The sequence below is a fragment of the Adiantum capillus-veneris genome, chromosome 23 (assembly GCF_014529385.1).
Source record: "Adiantum capillus-veneris isolate H3 chromosome 23, ASM1452938v2, whole genome shotgun sequence".
Lineage (NCBI taxonomy): Eukaryota > Viridiplantae > Streptophyta > Polypodiopsida > Polypodiales > Pteridaceae > Adiantum > Adiantum capillus-veneris.
The window spans coordinates 105,477,705-105,491,182 of NC_140953.1; positions in this window are offsets into that span (position 1 = coordinate 105,477,705).

The following is a 13,478-nucleotide window of genomic DNA, read 5'->3' on the forward strand; positions in this document are numbered from 1 at the left end:
TATTATGAGATGGAAATGCGGGCTCGTCAAGTTCTAGAGTAGCTTATAGTGAAATCATTTGAGCGGTTGGTTATCCATGTTTGACTACACAATTTGAAGATCTTTCAAAGGAATATGCAGATTGTTGGGAGTACTTTAAAGAAGCGATTTTCATTACTAGTAAAAATTGAATATATGGCAAGGGAAATGGAGTTCAATGATGGGATGGCACCAAACTACGAAGAATTTTGGAAATAGGTTTGTGCAAAATTAGCAGGAGAGCAAGATGCTTCGGGAGATGTTGCACAAATTGAAGGGCCACAAATTGAAAGTAATGTAGAGTTTTTAGAGCTACCTAAAGCTAATGGTTATGCCATTAGCAATCTAGGTGAAGCTGATAATGAAGATGTTGGTTGTTTCATGACCAAATTACAAAGGGCCACTATGCGTATGGACTATCTACAGGTATGGGTCTTTGAATTTGAAAGGAGATTCCTATTATGATATGAGAATTGCACATGATACCATGGATGTATCATCTGATGCATATGAACACGAGCCTATGTCTATTGTGGAAGAAGAGCGGAAGAAGTGCATGCAAATGGAGATGATGTTGAACAAGATGAGGATGGCATCATTAATGCTTCCCTAACTGACTTACATGCATATGGTCCAACATGTGATGATGCTTCTTCTGCCAAGAATGCCTATTTAGGGGGGGTACAAGTTCTACACAGGGTTCCAACAGGCACAAATAAGTTCAAAGATGATCAGGTGGAGGAGGTATGCATAGACAAGCCTATATGTGTGAGCAATGTTCCAAGATTTATTGATGCAGAGAATATCGCTAAGATTCCATGTGCTGAAGGAGATGATGTGGGAATGGGATGCCAGCACACACATCAAAATCTTACAGCTAGAGAGGGTGAAGATAGTGAGCCGGATCATCATTTAGGTGGAAAAGCAACTAATCTTTTCAAAGAATGCTTGCTATCTTTTTCATAGGAGATATGGGATATAGATTTTTTATTATATTTCCCTTATTACTGATTGTGATAGGGATCTTATGTTGTCCACATAAGGGAGGAGTTTCTCTTGTGTGCATAACAAAAGAAAAAAAAAATCCCAATTATCGACAGGGTCTGGATGTTTTCTCTTGATTCGGGACAAGTTTCCATGTTTTGCAAAGTATACAGGTGTTATGTTCTCAACACAAGCTTAAAGTGCATGGATCCAAAAAAAAATTATAGCAGATTCAACATGGTTGCATGGAATTGTGCACAAGGTATGATGTTATGTTGTGCAAAGCTTGCAAAATGTGCACACATTATGGGTTTTTGTAGTTGCCTATGTCAGAAGAGTTTTATGTTGCTCTGTTTGGACAATTTCTACTTATTCCATTTGATCCAGGAGGGAAGTGGCTCTGTGCCATGCCATATATGTCTAGCGTTTACATTATCCTTTATTCTAGATGGGTATACACTCATGCAACCAAGCTTGGAAGAGTTGTCAAAGCATGCTTATAGTGGAGCACTGATTGGGTGAAGCTATGATTGGGTGAAGCTATGTCTATGCTTGTTGTTTTAGATAATGGTTGGCACATGCCGAAGGATGTGTAGGTCTAGAGGGGGTGGATGTTGTGCCACTTTGCAGGCACGGAGAAAGAGGAGAATCTGCAAGAATTTTTAAATTTTGCCAAACTTATTATAAATACCAGAATCTGATATGATAGTAGGATTGACTGATATGTATGCTTATTGTGGGTTTTGGGGCCAAGAAATGAAGATTGATGCCTACAAACCAAGCTATGGTGATGCTATTAAAATGAAGTTTTATAGGACAAAATTTTTGTACTTAGAATGATTTACAAGCATGTCTTTACAGCTCATCAATCGGAGTCCGAATAAAAAAGTTATGGGAATATGAGTATTTTCTAGGGGTCAGATCTTGTGACTTTACTCGTGAGTTGAGATGTGTGCATGAGTGATCTATTTTAGCTTGACATCGTTCCCAATGATAACATCTAGCATGGGCTAGAGTATGTGTTTTATAATGCTCAAATTGGGCATTTGGTGCTAAAGTTATGGCCGATTCAGTTTTCTATGCAGTCTCAGATATCTATGAGCAGGGAAGGTAATGCTGAAGTTGCTAAGGTTCTGCTCGACATTATTTTAGTTGAGATTTGGATAGATTAAGCTGATCTTCAATTCTCTTGACTATTAGTATGGTAAATGTGACACATTTTTTGAAGTAGAGACCGTATTTAACGATGCTTTATGCGATATGTAAGCTGTATGTGATGCTTTTATGAGAGCACATTAAGTTCTTGATGGGATACCTCTTGCAATGTTGCTATTTGGAATGATGCACTACTGGAGGATGTGGTCAAAGAATTGAGAAAAATAATGACACCTAGTAGTGCTTTGGTCAACGTTGTATGCCACTAGGGCTATTAGCGAAAAACAATGTGCTTGGTGATGCTTTCAAGGCTTTTATGCTAAATGGGGTGGGGAGGAGAACCAAGTGGCCGTACATTGGCCGCCCAAAAAGGAAAGGGCTAGCCACCTAAGGTGTTTGATGGGGGGGCAATTTTAATACAATGTGAATGCAGAGGAGAGGGGAAAGGGTGCAAAGGCAGTGAGCGGGGACGCAGGGCTTTTAGGGTTCACAATGAGCGCCACAATGCTTAGATGAGGATGCCAAAGAGACAAAAAGTGATAAGCAAAGCATGGCACTCCTATTTGGTGCCACATCCACACGGTTTGGACTTGGGAAAAAATTGGGCTACCACATCTTCAGGGGGGCGCCCATTAGCGATAGCACTATCGATAACGTGGGGGAGGGAGCTATATTTGGAAACATGCAGTCTTAGACATCTATGTGTAGGGAAGGTAATGCTAAAGCAGTTAAGGTTGTGCTTGGCATTGTTTTAGTTGAGATCTGGGTAGATCAACTGAAAATTGTCTTGACTATCAATATGGTAAATGTGACACATTTGTCAAAATAGAGACCGTACTTAACGATGCTTTATGTGATAGACAAGCCTATATGTGTGAGCAATGTTCCAAAATTTAATAATTTGGAGAATGTTGCTAAGATTCCATGTGCTAAAGGGGATGATGTGGGAATGGGATGCCAACTCACACATCAAAATCTTAAAGCTACAGGGGGTGAAGACGGTGAGCTGGATCATCATTCGAGGTGGCAAAGTAACCAATTTTTTCAAAGGATGCTTGCTATCCTTTTTAGAGGAGATATGGGATATAGATTTTTTATTGTATTCCACTTGTTACTGATTGTAATAGGGATCTTATGTTTGCCTGCAGAAGGGAACAGTTTCTCTTGTGTGCATACCAAAAGACAGATTTTATTCCCAATTACCGACAGGGTGTGGATGTTTTCTCTTGATTCGGGACAGGTTTCCATGTTTTGCAAAGAATACACGTGCTATGTTCTCAACACAAAGCTTAAATTGGGTGGAACCAAAAAACAATTAAGCATATTCAACATGGTTGCATGGAATTGGGCCCAAGGTATGATGTAATGTTGTGCAAAATATTGCAAATGTGCACATATTATTGGTTTCTGCAGTTGTCTATGTCAGAAGAGTTTTATGCTGCTCCAGTGTTTGGACAATTTCTACTTATTCCGTTTGATCTAGGAGGGTAGGACATGGCTTTGTGCCATGCCAGATGATATCTAGGGTTTGCATTTTCCTTTATTCCAGATGGGTATACACTCATGCACCCAAGCTTGGCAGAGTTTTCAAAGCATGCTTATAGTGGAGCACTGATTGGGTGAAGTTATGTCTATGCTTGTTTTTAGATAACGGTTGGCACATGCCAAAGGATATGTAGGTTTAGAGGGGGTGGATGTTGTGCCACTTTGCGGGCAAGGTATGAAAGAGGAGGATCTATAAGATTTTTTAAATTTTGCCAAACTTATCACTAATGCCAAAATTTGGTATGATAGCAAGATTGAATGATATGTATGCTTATTGTGGGTTTTCGGGCCAAGAAGTGAAGATTGATGCATGCAAGCCAAGCTCTGGTGATGGTATTAAAATGAAGTTTTATAGGCCAATTTTGTAGAACTTGGAATGGTCTACAAGCCTATGTTTACGACTAGTCGATTGGTGACCCGATAAAAAAGCTATGGGCATATGAGTATTTTCCAGGGGTAGGAACTGTTGACTTTACACGAGAGTTGAGATGCGGGCTTGAGTAATCTATTTTAGCTTGATAGGGTTCTCGATGTAACATCTAGCACGGGCTAGAGTATGTATTTTATAGTGCTCAAATTGGGCATTTGGTGCTAAAGTTATGGCCGATTCATTTTTTTAAGCAGTCTCAGACATCTGTGGGCAGGGAAGGTAATGCTGAAGCGGCTAAGGTTGTGCTCAACATTGTTTTAGTTGAGATTTGGGTAGATCAAGCTGATCTTCAAATTCTTTTGACTATAAGTATGGTAAATGTGACACCATTTTTAAAGTAGAGACCGTACTTAACCATGCTTTATGTAACATGTAAGCCGCATGTGATGCTTTTATGAGAGCACATTAAGTACTTGATGGGATACCTCTTGTAATGTTGTTATTTGGAATGGTGCACTATTCAATGATGTGGTCAAGGAATTCAAGAAAAGAGTGACATGTTTGGTAGTGGTTTGGTCGAAATGGTATGCCACTTGGGCCATTAGCAAAAAACAATGTTCTTGGTGATGCTTTGAAGGCTTTTGTGACAAATGGGGTGGGGAAGGAAATGAAGTGGCCATCCATTGGGTGCCCAAAAAGTAAAGGGCTGGCCTCCTAAGGAGTTTGGGAGCGATTTCAATAAAATGTGAATGCAAAGATGAGGGGAAAGGGCATAGAGGCAGTTGAATAGAGGGTAACTCGAGGCTTTTAGGGCTCGTGATGAGCATCACATTGCTTAGATGATGACGCCAAAGAAACAAAAAGTGCTCATCAAAGCACGACGCTCCTTTTTGGTGCCAAGTCCGTGCAGCTTGGAGTAGGGCAAAAATTGGGTTGCCACATCATCAGCGGGTGCTGACTAGCGACAACACTAGTGGTAGGGTGGGGGGAGCTATATTTGGAAATATGAGTTAGCATGCATGGGGGGGTGGGGGGGCGAGGGAGTGGGAGGCCATATTTGGAAGGGGGAGCTGTAGAGTTCTCTCTTGGAAGGGGAGCCGCCAACCATAGCCTAGAAGAAATAGCCATTAAGACCTCTTATCTCTAGCTCTTGCTGGTTATAATGGTGAGATCTCTCTCTCATGTCGGACCTTCCAGAGCTCTCTCTCATATGCTCAATCACTTGGAATCTCTCTCTCTCTCTCTCTCACCTTGCCATCCTTAAGATGCTTCCATAGCTTGGTGCTCTCACCGCTTTAGTCGATCTTCCTTAACCTTAAGCCCTCTTAACAATAACCATTAAGTTCAACCTTTCTTACCCTCAAGCTCCCATATATCTTGTTCCAATTCGGCATCAAGGGAGACAAGCGGGGGAAGAGGATCCGAAGGAGTTGCTGAAAGAGGAAAGAAGGAAGGAGAGGACAATACAGAGGATCTAAGGTGGATTAAAGTTAGAATTAAAGGGTCATCAAGGATCTTAAGGGCATTAAGAGGCATATTAAGATAATAAGAAAGGCATCAAAAGGGCTTAACCTCACTCTTGTTCTCTCTCAGCATTAAGGAGAGTAGTAAGGGAGGCATGGAGAAGGACCGTATTCAAGGAATTAAGAACAAAATCATTTAAGACAACAGATCCATGTACAGACATGTAGAAGGTTCAAAGATAAAGAGTAAGAGACAACAAAAAAGGGTTGAAATCTACCATTGTTTTATGAAGATTGGGGCGGGATTTTGTCAAAGTGAATAGAGTAAGGGTTTAGGCGAGCACAGGTACACATCAAGGATTTATAAAGCTTGATATAGGGCCAGCCTGCGATCATTATGGGCTCATGTGCATGCCGCCAATGACGGCTTGAGCATGCGATGGGCAAGAACCACACTTATGATTGGTTGGAGGGCTAGGCAGTGGGAATTCAACGTGTATGGGTGCTTGTGCTTGGGATTTTTTCATTACCCAAGGTTTGTTGTTAGAGTTTTGATGAATATCGAGGGTCAATTTTGACCATACTTTGTACACAAATTGGGAAATTGAATGAAATCAGGGTTGGGTTGAATATGTGTTGCAATTTTCTCTTTATTTTAGTCTTGTTGTCTCTATCGCTCTCAGCTCGCTCACAACCAAAAGCTCGGCGCTTTCCCAGTCGACCCTCGAGCACCATGCACTCCGAAAAATTAGGTGCACCTGACGTGAAACTTGACCGGAGTGAGAGAGTGATGATGGAGTCATAACAAGGGGTGAAAGAGGTTTTACAAAAACTTATAAGAACTAGCCTGATATACTTCTTTGAAGAGGTACACAATACACCAATTTGTTTCGAAATTGATTAAGATTATTGAAGCATTATCAATCAATGCACGAGCACATGAATTGAAGCAAAAGAAATTAGAAGTTGTTGTGGAAGAGGCATTAGCCACTATATACACTAAGTGTAATATATGTGAGTGTTATGATCCGATGGGATACCTTTCCTATTACGAGATGGAAATGCGGGCTCGTCAAGTTCCAGAGGAGCTTATGGTGAAATCATTTGAGCGGTTGGTTATTCCAAGTTTGACTACACAATTTGAAGATCTTTCAAAGGAATATGCAGATTGTTGGGAGTACTTTAAAGAAGCGATTTTCATTACTAGTAAAAAAAAAAATGGCAAGGGAAATAGAGTTCAATGATGGGATGGCACCAAACTACAAAGAATTTTGGAAATAGGTTTGTGCAAAATTAGCAGCAGAGTAAGATGCTTTGGGAGACGTTGCACAAATTGAAGGGCCAAAAATTGGAAGTAATGTAGAGTTTACCTCAAGCTAATGGTTATGCTATTAGCAACCTAGGTGAAGCTGTTAATGAAGATGTTGATGTTCCATGATCAAATCACAAAGGGCTATTATGCATGGGGACTATCTCTATAGGTATGTGACAAGTCTTTGAATTTGAAAGGAGATGCCTATCATGATATGAAAATTGCACGTGATACCATGGATGTATCATCTGAGGCATGTGAACAAGAGCATGAGCCTATGTCTATTGTGGAACAAGTGCATGCAAATGGAGATGATACTGGACACAATGAGGATGGCATCATTGTTAGGAGCAAGCTAACACAGACACCACGGATACCATTTTTCGGAGTTCTCATTGTAAAACACTTATTATTTTGATAAATCGGAATATTGTAACTCCTATTTTCTCGGATAAACTTTGTAATTAATGAGTTGGGGCTACAAGATTCCAGATTGTATCAACTTGTCATTACCCATCTTTGGTAGAACTCCCAGATTATTAGTTTTGACCACCAAAAACCTTGGCTAAGGTATAAAAGCCAATTTTTGTAAGTTATTATTAAGTTTTGGATAATGAAATACATAGCATGAGCTAATGGTGCTCACTCCTCTTCTTCTCGCGCTTCCTACTCCCTCCTTGGTTGTCACATTGCAGTTGCGTTTGTTGCATTGCAACGCAGGTAAGAGATCTACGCATTGACGTAAACACATCACTGTATTTCGTAGTTTTTGGCATCACCGACCCGCGGCCTAATTTTATCATAACTAGGAATTTACAATTTCAAATAAAAAACTAAGCATAGGTGGTATTGGGGCATCATTGCTAAGCATTTAGATGCATTCTGAGTCGAATACGACTAGGTCAAAATTCCACTACTGTTAATAATCGCGATTTTGGAACTTTACCTAAAGTGGGGTTTGAGATCATAAGGATGTGTACTTAGGTCTTATAAACATGTCCTAGAAGTTCCGTTACGTTTGGATGTCATTTGATGCTGTAATGGATGTGATTTGTTTGCCGATGAGCAATTGGCTTTTGGTGATTTCAGTCACTTGAGTGTAGCTTGAGATAGATGCAAGTTGTTAATTGTTTTCCGAGAGATTGACACCCTCTTGTAGCCTATATGCACTAGTCGAGTGAGCTTCATCCCATGGATTGACAATTTAATCGTGGTTCTCGCTAATACTGCAATAAGATAGGATGGTGAGGTTAGACACGCGTCCCACATTTGGCACCGCTGTCGGGGATCGAAGAGACCTAAACTAGGAAAAAACACGAGCGTCTTATAAAGTTATCCTTTAACGTCCTCTAGGATCGCCTGGAGTTCAAAACTTTCTTTTAGAAACCGCATAGCCTAAGATTGTCGTCTTTTGCTGTGTAGAGGTAGCTTGGAAGTAATGTACTTGCTGAGTGCCTTTAGGATTGTAGGATTGTAGAATTAGATTAGGATTTTGAGAATGATTGGTAGATGAGACAAGTCTTAAAATCAATGATCAGGAAACCATAAAAGACAAGAAAACCAGTGTTTGTGGACACTTTCCACAATCCCATTGCATGAGAATCTAGGAGTAGGGTAAGTAGGATCCGAGGTGGATTTCAAAACATTGCTCTCTCTGAAAGAATCATTGTGAGTTGTTGTTGAAAGTTGTTTCAGGTCTACGGCTAGAAATAGCACAAAAAGACTCCAAACCACTCAATCCGACTGGAGAGTAAGCTTAAAAGTTTTCTGAACCAATGGGTAAGCTCAAGGACACTTCGAGGTAAAAATTTCAAGAGTTGGCCAAAACTCAGATTATTTACTTTTCCTTGACATTGATAGCCGTTTTTCGGCTCTCCGTAATTGCCATACTGAGTTAATCCACCCTACCAAAATCATCTAAACACTGTGGCTATCCCTACCATTTCACTGTATATAGGTGTGTGTGAGTTAGGGGACTTTTCCCATATCTTCTTAAAAACCCTCAGCTAGCTAGTCACTGGGCTAGTTGAGCCAAAAAAATAAAAAAATATAAGTATATTATGGCCCATTTGTGTGTAAATATTTCATTGTATATAGGGCCTAAATAAAAGGATTTTTCATAATTATTTTGGTATTTCTTTAAATATTTCTACCTATGGTGTGTTATTTATGCTATGTACATTGACTCACCATTACCATATTTTTTCTTACCATTTTGCATACTCTTTATTCCATATAAAAATAATTTCATGCAAGCTTCTCTTATTTTTGGTGTAACTCCATCCCAACAAAAATACAAAAAAACTAGTTTTATTTATGTGTATATTTTTTCTCTATTGTGATTTTTCCTTCCTACATCTATTCTCTTTTACTCTCATAAATTAGAACACCAAAAATATTCATCTTTTTATGGTAGACTTATAATGAGAGAGATTTATTTTGACCCCTTTATATTTGAAAAGGTGATACAAACAAAAGTTGTAGCTCGTGAGCTGAACTTTCACCTCAAATTTTTTCATATTTTTTTGAGCTACGAGTTGTGAGCTAGGATTTTATTTGTGGACCCCAGTTTGCCCATGCTATGCAGCCACACTCCCTCTTCCACTTTATCATTTTCCTTTTTCACACACACCTCTCCACTCATCATCCCCACCTCTCTCACCACTCCTCTCTGTACCCTACTCACCTTCTTCTAAACCTTGAAGAATAAGAGAAACCATGGTGAACTCATGTTTCCTACACACACTTCCATTCCAAAATTGACCACCTAGTCTCATTTTTCCTCATCCATATTATCCATATCTATCAAAAAACCATAAAATTCAGCCTCTTCTCTTGAAAGACAGCATCATGGTGATTGATTACTCATATTCAATTACCTTGGCTCCCAAAGTAAGGTCAAGAGTGAAAAAACGTACCGTCAAAGCTAGTGGACCGTCAACAAGCGTCAAAATTGACCCTACTCAAGACACTTGGAGCATCAACATTGTAAGAAATCCATGTTTTCTTACCTATTAAGAGTTTTTTCTTTCTTATTTGTATCCTACTTGGATACTCCCATTGTAAATATCCAATTCCATTTGTAAATCAATAAAATAACTAACTCTACTAATTTACTAACACTAACCTACTATGAATAGTCCTATCACCTCTACTTCTCTCCTCTCTCTCTTCTTCATCTATCCACACCAACTTCTTGATAATTCCAAGCAAAAGAAATTAGATAAGTGCTGAAAATCTAACCCAACCATGGTTAGAGGAGTAACCCTAGCCTTCAAAATTGCTATAAAAGGAGGGTGTAGCTAGCACAAAGGGAGAGCCATAAGCAAGAGCACTATGCTATAGCTTGAGAAGCCAAGCTCAACCTCTCTAAAAGGAGCTCTTAAGTGGAAGCTCATTGTCGTATGCTTGTGCATGTGTTGTAATAGGGGTGATTAGCACGGGAACTCTATGCCATTGTAAGAGAGAGAGAGAGATCATTCAATTGAGAGTGGAAAATCTATCATTCCTCCTACTAGTGTAAGCCCAACATTTGTTGAATCAAGGAGGGTGGATTTGGACTAAGCTTGGATACTTGGTCTCTCTTCCAACGTGAAGTAATGGAAAACAATGATGTGTAAGTGTCTTGGTGATATTTTTAGTTCTTGATAGCTTGTGTCTGGGTGTTGTCATCAATTTAGCCATAAATCCCACATAATGTAAGAGGGCGATAGGGTGGAGAGGACTCCCCTGGCCTTAAGACAGTGATTGGGGTGGCTTTTCTTGTGATGTGTCGTGGTGAAATTTACTCAAGCTATGTTGAACAAATACTAATCTCACTTTGATCGGTCATGACAGATTTGTAAGAAGGTATTAATGCAACAAGCGGGGTACCCCCTCCCTCTTCTCTCTCTTTCTTACATATATAATTGTGTTTGCTTGATCATCGCCGATACATTTCAAAGCAGCCCGAGCACTATCTCTCTCTCTCTCTCTCTCTCTCTCTCTTTACGCGTCCTAGTTCGCATCCAAAACTAGGTGGTGCCCCAAATTTGTGTAGGGTTAGGTTGTGGGTTTGTGTGTGTGTTTGTTGTTTTTTCCAACCCCAACCCAATTGAGCAGCATGGGAGCCTACAAGGGTGCTTAGAGGCCACTCTTCTTGTTGCCCGCCCCGGACCGCCTCAACATTTTAAACCAGATTAAGTTTTGACTTGATTCATAGTCTTAAAATAGCTCATAAAAAGACTGTCCATTGAAAAATTGCAAAAATTGGTTCATTTCAAGCCTGAAGTTTAGGGATTTTAATTACACGATGATGCATTTTGTTAAATGTTAATTATTGTTGTTATTATCACTATTTTTTTCAGGTTAATAATGTATCTAATGTCATGACCTACGAAAACCGGTAGAAAACGTAGAACCCGCGGGACAACCAACAATCCCGGTAGGCCCGGCGGGACAAGCAAGAAACCCGCCGGACCCGTCATGTACCCCCTCCATATTTGGCGGCTCTATATAACCCTGTAGTAGACATCACATCACATCACCTCTTCCTCTAAATTTGGTCATCCTTTAAAATTTAGAAGAAAAACTAAAGGTAAAAAAAATGAATAGTCTTTAAAAAAAATTAAAATTTAATGTAACTCTGATCATGGATCATTAGTTCTTTTTTGGACTGAACTGATTCTTGAAAGGAGGTAGAAAGGTGAATCTTTGGGTCGGTATCTCTACATTTGGGATGGTCTAATCTCATGTTTGGTTCACCGTTATATTTGCTAAATTGATTGCTATATTGATTAGAACTTCTATCATGGGTCATTAGTTCTTTTTTGGACTGAGCTGATTCTTGAAAAGAGATAGAAAGGTGAATCTTTGGGCCGATATCTCTACTTTTGGGATGGACTGATCACATGTTTGATTCACCGTTGTATTTGCTTGCTATTCCGATTAGAGCTGCAATCATGGGTCATTAGTTCTTTTTTGGACTGGACTGATTCATGAAAGGAGGTAGAAAGGTGAATCTTTGGGTCGATATCTCTACTTTTGGGATGGACTGATCACATGTTTGATTCACCGCTGTATTTGCTTGCTATTCCGATTAGAGCTCCAATCATGGGTCATTAGTTCTTTTTTGGACTGGACTAATTCATGAAAGGAGGTAGGAAGGTGAATCTTTGGGTCGATATCTCTACTTTTGGGATGGACTGATCACATGTTTGATTCACCGCTGTATTTGCTTGCTATTTCGATTAGAGCTCCAATCATGGCTCATTAGTTCTTTTTTGGACTGGACTGATTCATGAAAGGGGTAGGAAGGTGAATCTTTGGGTCGATATCTCTACTTTTGGGATGGACTGATCACATATTTGATTCTCCGTTGTATTTGCTTGCTCATGTTTGAGTAGATTGAGGTTTATTCCCTTCAGGCTTCACTACTATGCTTGTGTGTAATATTGATTATAACACTAATGTTTGGTTTGAATAATACTTGAAAGAAGTGATAGCATACTGAGCTATGTTTATTGGTATTGCAGGCATCCAATAAGTATGTCTTCCACTGGGAATGTGAGCGGTGAAGTTGGTGTCTCAAGCCTGGCTTCCTTGAGGAGACCTCCTACCTCGATGCCAGGTCCTACTTCGTAGGGCACCACTTCGCAGGGCAAGCGAAAGACAGGTGGAAAAAGTCCAGGACCCAAGTGGAATTTTGTCACAAATTTAAATAAGTATCAAGATTGGAAATGTAACTTTTGTGGCGAAGAGAAATCTGGAGGAGCACCAAGAATAAGGGATCATTTGCTAGGTGGCAATACCAGAATCCAAGGAGGAAAGTGCAAGGGCTTAGGTGCAGAAGAAGCAGCTATGCGCTTGAAAGCTTTAATTGGTAAGCTAATTTCCACGAGCAAAAGATCAAAACTCTCTACTTTCGACCATCACACCCCGGTATCGATAAGATCAAACCAGTATGAGGGATCATTGGGTGTAACGCACACCAATGGAAGCACTCAACGCAGGGAACCAACTTCTCATATCGATGGAAGTACACCTCCAAACCATGGATCTCCTGACTTTCAGGTAGGATCGTCAAAAAGTAGACATGTTAGCTTACAGACGAGCTTCAAAACGCTTGCCTTAGAAGAAGCACAACTTGCTCTAGCTAAAGCCGTCTATTTCACTGGGGGATCATTGGCCATTGTCACCCGTGATGCATGGAAGTCAGCTTGGAAACACATTGGGGAGTATGGTGCTAGATTTAACCCTCCAACATATCACCATATGAGAAACCAACTGTTGGATAAATGTTACACAAGCACACAACAAGATATTCAAAGGGTAATATTAAATGCAACAGAACAATCTGGATACACCATAGTTAGTGATGGTTGGTCCAACGTTCAAAGGCGGCCATTGATCAACATCATGCTTGTATGTCCTCGTGGTGGTGAATGTTTTATCAAAGCTCTGGATAGCTCTGGTCAAATAAAGTCTGGCAGTTTTATAGCTGACATCATTGGCGACGCAGTTGAGGAACTTAGAAAAGAAAATGTTGTCCAAGTAATCATGGACAATGCCAAAAATTGCAGGGCTGCAGGTAGGATACTTGAAAGTCGCTTCTCTCACCTATATAGTGTTGATTGCAGTACACATCTTGAAC